The sequence below is a fragment of the Zea mays genome, chromosome 2 (assembly GCF_902167145.1).
Source record: "Zea mays cultivar B73 chromosome 2, Zm-B73-REFERENCE-NAM-5.0, whole genome shotgun sequence".
Taxonomy (NCBI): domain Eukaryota; kingdom Viridiplantae; phylum Streptophyta; class Magnoliopsida; order Poales; family Poaceae; genus Zea; species Zea mays.
In genome coordinates, this window is record NC_050097.1 from 76,008,366 (window position 1) to 76,024,243 (window position 15,878).

Genomic DNA, 15,878 nt, shown 5'->3' on the forward strand with positions numbered 1-15,878 from the left:
AATTAAAATTATGTACTTAATTTTCTTTGTACCCGACTCCTAAAATCTTTAGAAAACCATATATTTTCAATCGTAACTCCGAATTTAGTGATTCTTGAACCCACGATCTCATAGCATCGCGTAGAATATTACTATGCAGTTTGTGCTTATGTTTGATGTGATGTTAATTTTGCCTATACCATGTTTGTTTGTATTGCTACGATTAGCAGCGAGGTTACTAATCTTGAAGACCAAGCTGGTACCTGGAATCTCGAGTCCCAGGCAAGTTGTGCCCTTGATCACTCTTTTTTACCTAATAATGTTCGCTATTAATCATTGTGACATGCTCAGGTTAATTTGATGGGACCTAATAGGTTTCCCTAGCATTGTTTATCCCTCACCTTGCAAACAGATGAACTATTGGGTAGATTTGCTATTGCTCTACCTAGTTTTGGGAAACTAATGTTTCATTATGGTCATGTTCCAATTATGTTGTTGTTTAATTATTGTTCATGATAAGATCATATTGTTGATTGGAACATGGAGAACCACCCGGGAAAACAGTGCTACAACAAGGGTGGTATGGGACGCCCTTGGCTGACTAATTAGGAAAACTAGTGGAAGACTACCTTACCCGAAAGGGCAAGGGCAGTAGGGGAGTGGTCGGTGTAGGGAAGTTCTCAGGCTGATTATGCTACGATGGTGGTCAGATGGGAGATCCCTGCATTGCGCTTCCTAGAAACTATAGCGGGTTTTCTGAAGCTAGTGGAACTTTGTAAAGTCCTCGTAGTGGTACCCTGCCTTGCTTCCATGGTAGAGGTATATGGGGTCTGATCAACTCCGTGACAAATGGGTAACACGACTTGTGGGTAAAGATGTGCAACCTCTGAGAGTGTAAAACTGGTATATCAGCCGTGCTCACGGTCGTGAGCAGCTCAGACCCTCACATGATTAATTTATGGAACTAAACTTAATTTGTCATATGCATAGCATTGTGGGTGTTGATATTAATTTGATCTCTTACTTATTTGGGTTGGTGTATACTTACACTTTAACTGCTAATAAAATTTTGACCAACTTTAAAAGCAATGCTCAGATTTAACCACCTCTTTTGGTAAGCCTTACACTTCACATGAGCTCCCACCTTTGGTGAGTTCATGCACATTATTCCCCACAACTTGTTGAGCGATGAACGTATGTGAGCTCACTCTTGCTGTACTCACATCCCCATATGTCAAGAACAGGTACCGCAGGATGAGGCACATGAAGGATGCGGTGATGAGTTTGTGAGAGGTCTAGGCCGTCGTCTCCTAGTCAACTATGGGTTGCTGGATCGTTGTCTTCATATGATGTAATTATTTAACTATTTTGTACAAAACTCTGTTATATATAAATGATGTAACATCCGTTTCTGTACCATGAGTCATCATATGTGTGAGACTTGGTCCCAACACACTTGGTGATTATGTTCACGCCCAGGTTTTGGTGACCCTAGAACCCGGGTGTGATAGGGACTTCGTCCATGACCAACGACATAATATTTCGCCAGAAAGCCCCCCAAACCCTGGAGAAACTACTCCAAAAGATGGATGAATACATCAGAACCGACAATGATTTCTGACAAAGAAGGGAGGAAGCCTACAAATATTCTGAGATGACTAGGGGCTTCCGAGGAAGGCTTCATCCAAGGCATGTCAGGACAATACAAAATCCCAGTCAAAGTGAGGATAGGAACAATCATAACCAAGGGCACCAGCACAGTTCCCAGTCAATAGGGGCACAACAAAGCTCCTTTAGACCGCTAGCCCCAAGAGGCAGAGGAGGACGTAGCTTCGAAGGGAGATTCAACTCTCAACCAAGAAGATTGTTTTGCTTATTCTGCAAAGAGGACAAGGGGCACACAACAAGAACTAGCCAAGTTACGATACAAAAATAGAAGGAGATAGCTGAGGCCGAAGCACGTCAGAACCAACTGAAGCAAGTTCTACATACTGCTTCGTGTTACTCCCCATACATCCCAGAGTATGTGGGCAACCAACAACCATTCTTACAACCTACAGTTTCGGTGGCTTCGATAAGTCACTCTCTATCTGCATGGGCCTTACCAAAACCACCTGTAGTGGCTCCAACTTCATCCCATAATCAGCAGCTCAGGGGCAGTGCCAAGTTTCAGCAGCAGTGTGACACAAGATAGGAGTCCGAAGCTCAGACAGTTAACAGTATTGTTCTAGAGTCTAGGCATATTTACTGAAGCAATAGAGGGGCTGGACCAAGAAATTGATACACACCTTTTGTAATTTTCATTTCTTTTACCTTATATTCTTGTCTCAGAAACAATTTGAGAAGGTGCAACCTTCGACACATTGTAATAAACATGTGGTTACACCATCGAGTGTAACAACAAAGGTGAATAAGCTTTAAAGTCGTTCCTAAGGGGATGCAGAGCTAAAATACCACCTAAGTAGAGGTGCAGAAACTCCAAAATCGTTCCTAAGGTGATGCAGAGCTAAAATACCACCTTAGTAAAGGTGAAGAAGCTCCAAAGTCGTTTCTAAGGGGATGCAGAGCTAAGCTCCAAAGTCATTCCTACGGGTATGCAGAGCTAAAATACCACCTAGTAAAGGTGAAGAGACTCCAAGGTCATTCCTAAGGGATCTAGAGTCTTATTATGAAATGTTTTCTATCATCATTTTTGCTTAAACATCTTTTGCATCATATCATTGCATCATCCTGCATCATAGGATCATGCATTATTTCGCGTCATTGAAAGGGAAATTGGGTTAACCATTTCCTATAATTAATTTTGGTGGTTGATGATCAACACAAACACATGGACTAACTAGTTTGTCTAGAATTCATGTATTACAGGTGCATAAGGTTCAACACAAACCAAGAAAGAAATCAAGTTAGGGACACAATTAAAGATGGAGCAAAGACTTAGAGTGTGCTGAGAAATGGTGCACCGGACTGTCTGGTGCCCCAGGGCCGTACAACTCTGAACCAGTCACTCTCGGGAATTCCAGGGCGCGCTCCACTATAATTCACCGTACTGTCCGGTGAACCAGCCGAGCAATGGCTCCCTACGCGCCAATGGTCACCTACCATGAAGAATAGTGCAAGTCAGAAGTCAGAGTGCAGAAGTCAGAGGGCACCGGACTGTCCGGTGTGGCACCGGACTGTCCGGTGCAGCAAGACGACAAAGGCTCCAACTGTCGACCAGCTCCGAACCCTAACGGTTGCACTGACGTGGCGTGCACCGGACAGTGCACAGTGGTTGTCCGGTGGCGCACCGGACTGTCCGGTGCGCCCATCACCAGCAGAATTCAGCCAACGGTTAGAAGTGGTTGGGAGGCTATAAATACCCCCAACCACCTCATTCACTTCCATCCAAGCATTTCTGAGTTCTCACTCATTGCAAGAGCAAAGTCCAACACTCCAAGACACAATCAAGCAATCAATCCACTCAAAGCCCCAAAATCAACTCTAGTGCATTAGGGCTTGTGAGAGGATCACTTGTGTTCTTTGTTGCTCTTGTCGCTTGGTTTGGCCTTTTTCTTTTCCCTTCTTATTATCAAGAGACTTGTAATCGAAGCAAGAGACACCTAAGTGTGTGGTGGTCCTTGCGGGGTCTAAGTGACTCGAGAGATTAAGGAAAAGGCTCACTCAGTTTAAGTGACCGTTTGAGAGAGGGAAAGGGTTGAAATAGATCCGGTCTTTGTGACCTCCTCAACGGGGACTAGGTTATTTGGAACCGAACCTCGGTAAAACAAATCATCGTGTTCACTCGCTTTGATTCTTGTTTTGATTTGTTTTCCCCTCTCTAACGTTTCCTAGCTAGTGTGAATTTGAGTTGGCTCCCACACGTCATCCGCAATCCTTGAGCAACTCCTAACAAGAGAGATATTCTTTTGGACTTGAATTTAATTCTAATGTTAACCCCCGACCTTAGTGTGTGTTGAAGTTTGTAAATTTCAGGTTTCGCCTATTCAACCCCCACTCTAGGTGACTTTCAATTGGTATCGGAGCCAGTGCTTCATTAAGAGTCTAACCAACTCGAAGTGATGTCTGGAGATCACGCCAAGAGGGAGATCATGACCGGCGAAAAGGTCGCAAGCTCGGGGAGGACTCTCTCAAGGGAGTCTGGCAACAAGCACAAGGAGGAATCCTCTTCCTCCATCAAGTCGCATCGAAGAGGTGACAAGAAAAAGAAGATGAATAAGGTGGTCTACTATGAGACCGACTCTTTGTCACCCTCCACATCAAGCTCCGAGTCATCCACTACTTCTAAGCGCCATGAGCGCAAGAAGTATAGTAAGATGCCCCTACACTACCCTCATATTTCAAAGTGTGCTCCATTACTTTCTGTACCCTTAGGCAAACCACCATATTTTGATGGTGAAGATTATTGTATGTGGAGTGATAAAATGAGGCGCCATCTAACCTCACTCCATGAAAGCATCTGGGATATTGTTGAGGTTGGAGCGTAGGTACCAAAGGTGGGGGACAAGGACTATGACTTGGACGAGGCCGCCCAAATTAGGCACTTTAACTCCCAAGCAACTTCTACACTCCTCGCCTCTTTATGTCGAGAGGAGTATAATAAGGTTCAAGGGTTAAAGAGCGCCAAAGAAATTTGGGACGTCCTCAAAACCGCGCACGAAGGGGACGAGGTGACCAAGATCACCAAGAACGAAATGATCGAGGGAGAACTCGGTTGATTCATCCTCAACAAAGGGGAAGAGCCGCAAGCCATGTGCAACCGGCTCAAGACAATGGTGAACCAAGTGCGCAACCTCGGGAGCACCAAATGGGATGACCATGAAATTGTCAAGGTTATTCTAAGATCCCTTGTTTTTCGTAATCCTACTCAAGTACAATTAATACGTGGGGATCCTATATACAAGCTAATGTCTCCCGAGGAGGTTATTGGCAAGTTTGTGAGCTTTGAACTAATGATCAAAGACTCCAAACACATTGTCAACTTGGAGCAAGGTGCCACCTCTACACCCAAGGTGCAACCCGTTGCATTCAAAGCAACGGAAGAAAAGGAGTCTACACCAAGTAGGCTTCCAATCGATGCCTCCAAGCTCGACAACGAGGAGATGGCGCTCATCATCAAGAGCTTTCGCCAAATCCTCAAACAAAGGAGGGGGAAAGACTACAAGTCCCGCTCCAAGAGGGTGTGTTACCGTTGTGGTAAGTCCGGTCATTTCATAGCTAAATGTCCAATTTCTAGTGAAAGTGATAGGGACGAAGACAAGAAGAGGAAGAAGAAGGAGAAGAAGAAGAGATACTACAAGAAGAAGGGTGGCGATGCGCACGTGTGCCGGGAATGGGACTCCGACGAGAGCTCCACCGACTTTTCCTCCGACGAGGACGCCACCAACATCGTCGTCAACAAAGGCCTCCTCTTCTGCAACGTCGACCACAAATGTCTCTTGGCAAAGGATGGCAAGAAGAAGAAGGTACATTCTAGAAGTACCCCCAAATATACTACATCTAGTAATGAGGGTAGTTCTAGCGATAATGAAGATGATTTACTTTCTCTTTTTGCCAACCTTAACATGGACCAAAATAAAAAATTAAATGAATTAATAGAAATCATTAACGAGAAGGATGATCTCTTGGAAAGCCAAGAGGACTTCCTCGTTAAAGAGAACAAAAAATTTGTTAAATTGAAAATTGCTTATGCTCAGGAAATAGAAAAATGTGAAAATTTATCTAAGGAGCTTAGCATATGCCATGATTCAATTTCTAGTCTTAGAATTGAGAATGATAAAGTAGTTTCTAAGATTGAAAATTTGAATGCTTGCAATGATTCTATTATCTGTCTTAGAGATGAAAATGCTAGATTAAATTCTAAGATAGAAGAATTAAATATTTGCAAACCATCTACATCTACTGTTGAGCTTGTTTCCATTTGTACTAGATGTAGAGATATAAATGTTGAAGCTATTGATGATCAACTAGCATTAAACAACAAAATGATCACATAGCCAAATTAACTGCTATAATTGTTGAGCATGAGCTCGAAAATGAAAAATTTAAATTTGCTCGAAGCATGCTCTATAATGGGAGATGCCCTGGCATTAAGGATGGTATTGGGTTCCAACAAGGGAACCAATCAATGTCAAGCTTAATGCCCCTAAGAGATTGTCTAACTTTGTGAAGGGCAAGGCTCCCATGGTTCAGGATAGTGAGGGTTACATTTTATATCCTCCTAACTATTCTGAGCACAAGATTAGAAAAATTTATGCTAGAAAACCTCACAATGTTACTCACAAGTTGGAGTCCATCATCCACACAAGGACATAATGATGACTGACAGGCCACTTGAGCTACTCCACATGGATCTATTCGGCCCGATCGCTTACATAAGCATCGGCGGGAGTAAGTATTGTCTTGTTATTGTGGATGATTATTCTCGCTTCACTTGGATATTCTTTTTGCAGTAAAAATCTCAAACCCAAGAGACCCTAAAGAGATTCTTAAGATGGACTCAAAATGAGTTCGGATTAAGGATCAAAAAGATAAGAAGCGATAATGGGACGGAGTTCAAGAATTCTCAAATTGAAGGATTTCTTGAGGAGGAGGGAATCAAGCATGAGTTCTCTTCTCCCTACACACCTCAACAAAATGGTGTAGTGGAAAGGAAGAATAGAACTCTACTGGACATGTCAAGGACCATGCTTGATGAATACAAGACTCCGGACCGGTTTTGGGCAGAAGCAATCAACACTGCTTGCTACTCCATCAACCGACTCTACCTTCACCGAACCCTCAAGAAAACATCATATGAACTCCTCACTAGCTTTTTACTAGGGTATGACTCAAACACAAGGGCATATAGAGTCTTCAACAAATCCACTGGACTAGTTGAAGTTTCTTGTGACATTGTGTTTGATGAGACTAATGGCTCTCAAGAGGAGCAAGTTGATCTTGATGAATTAGATGATGAAGAGGCTCCATGTGTTGCAGTAAGGAACATGTCCACTAGGATTGTGTCCTAAGGAATCCGAAGAGCCTCCACAAGCACAAGATCAACGATCATCTTCCATGCAAGCATCTCCACCGACTCAAGACGAGGATCAGGCTCAAGATAATGAAGATGAAGATCAAGAGGATGAGCCACCTCAAGCGGAGGACATGGATCAAGGGGGAGATGAAGATGATCAAGACAAAGAAGGTGATCAAGAAATAAGGGATCAAAGACCGCCACACCCAAGAGTCCACCAAGCAATTCAATGAGATCACCCCGTCAACTCCATCCTTGGTGACATTCATAAGGGGGTAACCACTAGATCTCGAGTTGCACATTTTTGTGAACATTACTCTTTTGTGTCTCCTATTGAGCCAAACAAGATAGAGGATGCATTAAGAGATCCGGATTGGGTGGTGGCAATTCAAGAGGAGCTCAACAACTTCACAAGGAATGATGTATGGCATTTAGTTCCACGTCGTAATCAAAATGTTGTAGGTACCAAATGGGTATTCCGCAACAAGCAAGATGAGCATGGTGTGGTGACAAGGAACAAAGCATGACTTGTGGCAAAGGGATATTCACAAGTCGAAGGTTTGGATTTCGATGAAACTTATGCAACCGTAGCTAGGCTTGAGTCAATTCGTATATTACTTGCTTATGCTACTTACCATGGCTTCAAGCTTTATCAAATGGACGTGAAAAGTGCCTTCCTCAATGGACCTATCAAGGAAGAGGTCTATGTTGAGCAACCTCCTAGCTTTGAAGATATTGAGTACCCTAACCATGTGTATAAGCTCTCAAAGGCGCTCTATGGTCTCAAGCAAGCCCCAAGAGCATGCTATGAATGCCTGCGAGATTTCCTTATCACTAATGGCTTCAAAGTCGGTAAGGCCGATCCTACTCTCTTTACTAAAACTATTGCAAAAGACTTGTTTATGTGCCAAATTCATGTTGATGATATTATATTTGGGTCTACTAACAAGTCAACCTGTGAAGAGTTTAGTAGGATCATGGTACAGAAATTCGAGATGTCAATGATGGGGGAGTTGAAGTATTTCCTTGGATTCCAAATCAAGCAACTCCAAGAGGGCACATTCATCAGCCAAACAAAATACATTCAAGACATACTTAAGAAGTTTGGAATGAAGAATGGCAAACCCATCAAGACACCCATGGGAACCAATGGGCATCTCGACCTCGACACGAGAGGTAAATCCGTAGATCAAAAGGTATATCAATCGATGATAGGGTCTTTACTCTACTTATGTGCATCTTGACCGGATATTATTCTTTCTGTATGCATTTGTGTAAGGTTCTAGGCAAATCCTAAGGAAGTTCACCTTAGGGCCGTGAAAAGAATCATGCAATATTTAGTTTACACTCCTTGTCAGTTTCTGGGAAGATCCATGGTGTCTTGGGCTTCAAAGAAACAAAACTCTATAGCTCTTTCCACCGCCGAAGCCGAGTATATTGCTGCAGGCCATTGTTGTGCGCAATTACTTTGGATGAGGCAAACCCTTAGGGACTATGGCTACAAATTGAGCAAAGTTCCTCTCCTATGTGATAATGAGAGTGCAATCCGCATGGCCGATAATCCCATTGAACACAGCCACACTAAGCACATAGACATCCGGTATCACTTTCTGAGAGATCACCAACAAAAGGGGGATATCGAAATTGCTTATGTTAGCACCCACAACCAACTAGCCGATATCTTTACCAAGCCACTAGATGATAAAACCTTTAGCAAACTTAGGAATGAGCTAAATGTACTTGATTCTCGGGACTTTGATTGAAACATTGCACACATAGCTCATAAATATACCTTTGATCATGTCTCTTTCATTTGGTGCAAATACATATTTCTTATTCTTCTTGTGCCAAGGCTAAGACTAATGTGTTTTCAAGTATATCTCTATGATTAGTCTTAGATTGAAAGGGAAATGGAGTTTTCGGCAAAGACAAGGCTTCCACTTCAACTCTGACGATATCATTTACCCTTTGTCGTTACTCCTACAACTCTCATGGTATAACCCTTCACTCGTATTCCTTTTACTATTTGTGAGAAAGTATTAGGCCCCATAAGGGGAGAAAAATGAAAAGGGCTCTTAAGTTCTCCATTTTTGGCGCTTAATGCCAAAGGGGGAGAAAATATTAAGCCCAAAGCAAAAGGACCGCACCACCATTTCAAAAATTTCTAAAATAAGTATTTCAATTGTTTTTTGATCAAAATGAATTTTCAATTGGTATGTGAAGAAAATTTCTCAATTGGTATCTTCAAAACTTCACATTAAGTATGTAAGAATTTCAATTAGTATATTTTCAATTGGTATCTAACTCATATGTGAGAGAGAGAAAAAAATTCAATTGGTATCTACTTCAAAACCCTCTTGAAAGCTAAGGGGAGAATCTCATTCAGGGAGAGCTTTTATATAGTCGAAGGAAAAGCATTTGAAACAGGGGGAGGAATTTCAAATCCTAAAAATGCTTCTTGCAATCATATTCATATACCTTTGACTATTCGCAAAAGTTTTTGAAAAGATTTCCAAAAGACTTGCAAAAATAAACAAGTGGTGCAAATGTGGTCCAAAATGTCAAATAAAAGAAAAAGCAATCCAAATACATAGTAAAACTTTCAATTGGTTTAACTCCAAGAAACCTATGCACATTCGTCATACAAGCTAGTTATATTTCTGCACTTTATATTTGCTTTGGTTTGTGTTGGCATCAATCACCAAAAAGGGGAGATTGAAAGGGAAATTGGGTTAATCATTTCCTATAATTAATTTTGGTGGTTGATGATCAACACAAACACATGGACTAACTAGTTTGTCTAGAATTCATGTATTACAGGTGCATAAGGTTCAACAAACCAAGAAAGAAATCAAGTTAGGGACACAATTAAAGATGGATCAAAGACTTAGAGTGTGCTGAGAAATGGCGCACCGGACAGTGTCCGGTGCGCCATCGAACACTGTCCGGTGCACCAGGGACGTACAACTCCGAACCAACCACTCTCGGGAATTCCAGGGCGCGCTCCACTATAATTAACCGGACTGTCCGGTATGCCACCGGACTGTCCGGTGAACCAGCCGAGCAACGGCTCCCTGCGCGCCAACGGTCACCTGCCACGATGAACAGTGCAAGTCAGAAGTCAGAGCGTAGAAGTCAGAGGGCACCCGACTGTCCGGTGCAGCAAGACGACAAAGGCTCCAACGGTCGACCAGCTCCGAACCCTAACGGTTGCGCTGACGTGGCGCACACCGGACAGTGCACAGTGGCTGTCCGGTGCGCCCATCGACAGCAGAATTCAGCCAACGGCTAGAAGTGGTTGGGAGGCTATAAATACCCCCAACCACCTCATTCACTTCCATCCAAGCATTTCTGAGTTGTCATTCATTGCAAGAGCAAAGTCCAACACTCCAAGACACAATCAAAGCAATCAATCCACTCAAAGCCCCAAAATCAACTCTAGTGCATTAGGGCTTGTGAGAGGATCACTTGTGTTCTTTGTTGCTCTTGTCGCTTGGTTTGGCCTTTTTCTTTTCCCTTCTTGTCGGGGACCATAATTAGGGGTACCCTCAAGACGCCTAATTCTCATCTGGTAACCCCCATCAGCATAAAGCTGCAGAGGCCTGATGGGTGCGATTAAGTCAGGGATCAGTCCATACGAACGACTCGATCACGCCTCGCCCGAGCCTAGCCTCGGACAAGGGCAGCCGACCCCGAGGGATTTCCTTCTCGCCCGAGGCCCCCCTTTAACGGCGGACACATCTCCGGCTCGCCCGAGGCCTTGCCTTCGCTAAGAAGCAACCCTGACTAAATCGTCGCGCCGACCGACCGAGTCGCAGGAGCATTTAACGCAAAGGTGGCCTGACACCTTTATCCTGACGCGCGCCCCCCGGCAGAGCCGAAGTGACCGCCGTCACTTCGCCGCTCCACTGACCGGTCTGACAGAAGGACAGCGCCGCCTGCGCCACTCCGACTGCAGTGCCACTTGACAGAGTGAGACTGACAGGCAGTCAGGCCCTGCCAAAGGCGCCATAGGAAACTCCGCTCCGCCCGACCCAGGGCTCAGACTCGGGCTAAGCCCCGGAAGACGGCGAACTCCGCTCCGCCCGACCCAGGGCTCGGACTCGGGCTAAGCCCCGGAAGACGGTGAACTCCGCTCCGCCCGACCCAGGGCTCGGACTCGGGCTAAGCCCCGGAAGACGGCGAACTCCGCTCCGCCCGACCCAGGGCTCGGACTCGGGCTAAGCCCCGGAAGACGGCGAACTCCGCTCCGCCCGACCCAGGGCTCGGACTCGGGCTAAGCCCCGGAAGACGGCGAACTCCGCTCCGCCCGACCCAGGGCTCGGACTCGGGCTAGGCCCCGGAAGACGGCGAACTCCGCTCCGCCCGACTCAGGGCTCGGACTCGGGCTCAGCCCCAGAAGACGACGAACTCCGCTTCGCCCGACCCCAGGGCTCGGACTCCGCCCTGGCCTCTGCCGAACGACCTCCGCCTCGCCCGACCCAGGGGCTCGGGCTCGGCCTCGGCCATGGAAGACAGACTCGACCTCGGCTTCGGAGGAGCCTCCACGTCGCCCGACCAAGGGCACAGGCCCGCCACATCAACAGGAAGCGCCATCATCACCCTACCCCGAGCCGACTCGGGCCGCAGAGAACAAGACCGGTGTCCCATCTGGCTAGCTCCGCCAGATAGGCAATGATGGCGCCCCGCAAGCCCTGTGACGACGGCGGCTCTCAGCTCTCTTACGGAAGCAGGGGGACGTCAGCAAGGACTCAATCGCTCCGACAGCTGTCCCTCCGCCAGGCTCCGTTGCTCCTCCGACAGCCACGACATCACACCAGCAGGGTGCCAAGATCTCTCCGGCTGCCACATTGGCATGTACTTAGGGCGCTAGCTCTCCCCCGCTAGACACGTAGCACTCTGCTACACCCCCATTGTACACCTGGATCCTCTCCTTACGCCTATAAAAGGAAGGACTAGGGCCCTCTTAGAGAGGGTTGGCCGCGCGGGGACGAGGACGAGACAGGCGCTCTCTTGGGGCCGCTCGCTTCCCTCACCCGCGTGGACGCTTGTAACCCCCTACTGCAAGCGCACCCGACCTGGGCGCGGGACGAACACGAAGGCCGCGGGATTTCCACCTCTCTCACGCCCGTCTCCGGCCACCTCGCTTCCCCCCTTCGCGCTCGCCCACGCGCTCGACCCATCTGGGCTGGGGCACGCGGCACACTCACTCGTCGGCTTAGGGACCCCCCGGTCTCGAAACGCCGACAGTTGGCGCGCCAGGTAGGGGCCTGCTGCGTGTTGACGAACAGCTTCTCGTCAAGCTCCAGATGGGCAGTCTCCAGCAACCTCTCCGGCCCGGGACGGTGCTCCGTTTCGGGAGTCTTGAGTTCATGTCCTTCGACGGCAGCTACGACATGATACTCCTTCCACCGCCGCGCGACAACGACAATGGCGGCCGACAACCCGCCCGCCGGCGGCGGAATCGACGACATCTTCCCCGCGTGGTGGAAGAACAACATTTGAGCTCGCCCCGTCCTCTCCCCCGCCAACGGAGGAGGAGGCGGGGCAACCAAGGCCAAGCGGGAGGCCGCGCTTCGTCGGCTGTCGAGCGAATCGACATCCCCAGTGCCCCAACGGGGGGCGCGTCGGGCGTTGACCTCGCGTTTGAGACAAAGGCGGGCGCCGTCCCCCCGCGACGCGCCAATCCCGAGCAAGTGGACGATGCCAGCGCGCTCGCGGAGAGCTTGCAGGACGTCGCCCTCGTACCTGAGACGACAGTGCAATCAGTCCCCGATGTGACTATGTCGCTCCTCGTCGACCAAAAGGTACCCACTGATTCCCATCCTACGTCATTTTGACTCAGCCTCAACCCGCCTAGCGACCTCGCTTTGGCGGGCGCTCTCGTTGAGGCGAGTGCAACCCCTCTGGGGTTTTGCACGCGGTCGCCTTGGGACCGGTTGACGGACGTCTCGACCTACGGGCCCTCTGGGTCCGAGGAAGATGACGATCCCAGCATCTGTTGGGATTTCTCTGGATTTGGCAACCCTAGTGCCATGCGGGACTTTATGACCGCATGTGACTACTGCCTCTCCGACTGTTCCGACGGTAGCCGCAGCCTCGACGATGAGGACTGCGGCCCAAGCCGCGAATGTTTCCACGTCGAGCTAGGGGATCCCTCCGAAGGCAACCATCTCGGCATGCCGGAGGACGGTGATCTCCCTAGGCCGGTGCCTCGCACAGACATCCCGCGGGAGCTAGCTGTGGTCCCCGTTCCGGCGAGGGGTCACGACCCACAGCTCGAGCAAGTCCGCGGGGCGCAGGCCAGGCTCGACGAGGGAGCAGGAGCGCTTGAGCCGATCCGCCGGGACGTCGGGCAGGTATGGGCGGGCCAACCCCCGACCAGAGAAGTACGTCACCTGCCCCAGGGTTTCTAGCACCGCGTCGCCAACGACGTCAGGGTCAGGCCGCCACCCGCATCCAGTGGGGTCGGTCAGAACCTGGCAGCCGCAGTGATGCTCCTCCGCGCGATGCCGGAGCCATCAACCACCGAGGGTCGGCGAATCCAGGGAGAGCTCAAGAATCTCCTGGAAGGCGCTGCGGTCCGATGGGCCGAGAGCTCTGCCTCCCGAAGGCAGGGATACCCCTCGGAACCTCATGCCGCGACTTCCCGATTCATGCGGGAAGCCTCGGTCTACACCGGGCGCACGCGCAACACCGCGCCTGCGGCCTCGGGCCACCTCGGCAACGAGCACCATCGTCGCGACCTTCGGGCCCACCTCGATGAAAGGGTGCGCTGAGGCTACCACCCCAGGCGTGGGGGACGCTACGACAGCGGGGAGGATCGGAGTCCCTCGCCCGAACCACCCGGTCCGCAAGCCTTCAGTCGGGCCATCCGACGGGCGCCGTTCCCGACCCGGTTCCGACCCCCGACTACTATCACAAAGTACTCGGGGGAAACGAGACCGGAACTGTGGCTCGCAGACTACCGCCTGGCCTGCCAACTGGGTGGAACGAACGACGACAACCTCATCATCCGCAACCTCCCCCTGTTCCTCTCCGACACTGCTCGCGCCTGGTTGGAGCACCTGCCTCCGGGGCAGATCTCCAACTGGGATGACTTGGTCCAAGCCTTCGCCGGCAATTTCCAGGGCACGTACGTGCGCCCCGGGAATTCCTGGGACCTCCGAAGCTGCCGGCAACAGCCGGGAGAGTCTCTCCGGGATTACATCCGGCGATTCTCGAAGCAGCGCACCGAGCTGCCCAACATCACCGACTCGGATGTCATCGGCGCGTTCCTTGCCGGCACCACCTGCCGCGACCTGGTGAGTAAGTTGGGTCGCAAGACCCCCACCAGGGCGAGCGAGCTGATGGACATCGCCACCAAGTTCGCCTCTGGCCAGGAGGCGGTCGAGGCTATCTTCCGAAAGGACAAGCAGCCCCAGGGCCGCCCATCGGAAGATGCTCCCGAGGCATCTACTCCGCGCGGCGCCAAGAAGAAAGGCAAGAAGAAGTCGCAAGCAAAACACGACGCCGCCGATGCGGACCTTGTCGCCGCCACCGAGTACAAGAACCCTCGGAAGCCCCCCGGAGGTGCTAACCCCTTCGACAAGATGCTCAAGGAGCCGTGCCCCTACCATCAGGGGCCCATCAAGCACACCCTTGAGGAGTGCGTCATGCTTCGGCGCCACTTCCACAGGGCCGAGCCACCCGCGGAGGGTGGCAGGGCCCGCGACGACGACAAGAAGGAAGATCACCAAGCAGGAGAGTTCCCCGAGGTCCACAACTGCTTCATGATCTACGGTGGGCATGCGGCGAATGCCTCGGCTCGGCATCGCAAGCAAGAGCGCCGGGAGGTCTGCTCGGTGAAGGTGGCGGCGCTAGTCTACCTAGACTGGTCCGACAAGCCCATCACCTTCGACCAAGCTGACCACCCCGACCACGTGTCGAGCCTGGGGAAATACCCGCTCGTCGTCGACCCCATCGTCGGCGACGTCAGGCTCACCAAGGTCCTGATGGACGGGGGCAGCTGCCTCAACATCATCTACGCCGAGACCCTCAGGCTCCTGCGCGTCGATCTGTCCTCCGTCCGAGCAGGCGCTGCGCCCTTCCACGGGATCATTCCCGGGAAGCGCGTCCAGCCCCTCGGACGACTCGACCTTCCCGTCTGCTTTGGAACGCCCTCCAACTTCCGAAGGGACACTCTGACGTTCGAGGTGGTCGGGTTCCGAGGAACCTACCACGCGGTACTGGGGAGGCCATGCTACGCGAAGTTCATGGCCGTCCCCAACTACACCTACCTGAAGCTCAAGATGTCGGGCCCCAATGGGGTCACCACCGTCGGCCCCACGTACAAACACGCGTTCGAATGCGACGTGGAGTGCGTGGAGTACGCCGAGGCCCTCATCGTTGACCTGGAAAGCCTCTCCGAAGAAGTGCCAGACGTGAAGCGTCATGCCGGCAACTTCGAGCCAGCGGAGACGGTTAAGGCCGTCCCTCTCGACCCCAGTGGCGACACCTCCAAGCAGATCTGGATCGGTTCTGGGCTCGACCCCAAATAGGAAGCAGTGCTCGTCGACTTTCTCCGTGCAAACGTCGACGTCTTTGCGTGGAGTCCCTCGGACATGCCCGGCATACCGAGGGATGTCGCCGAGCACTCGCTGGATATTCGGGCCGGAGCCCGACCCGTCAGGCAGCCTCTGCGCCGATTCGACGAGGAGAAGCGCAGAGTGATAAGCGAGGAGATTCACAAGCTAATGGCAGCAGGGTTCATCAAAGAGGTATTCCATCCCGAATGGCTTGCCAACCCTGTGCTTGTGAGAAAGAAAGGGGGGAAATGGCGGATGTGTGTAGACTACACTGGTCTCAACAAAGCATGTCCGAAGGTTCCCTACCCTCTGCCTCG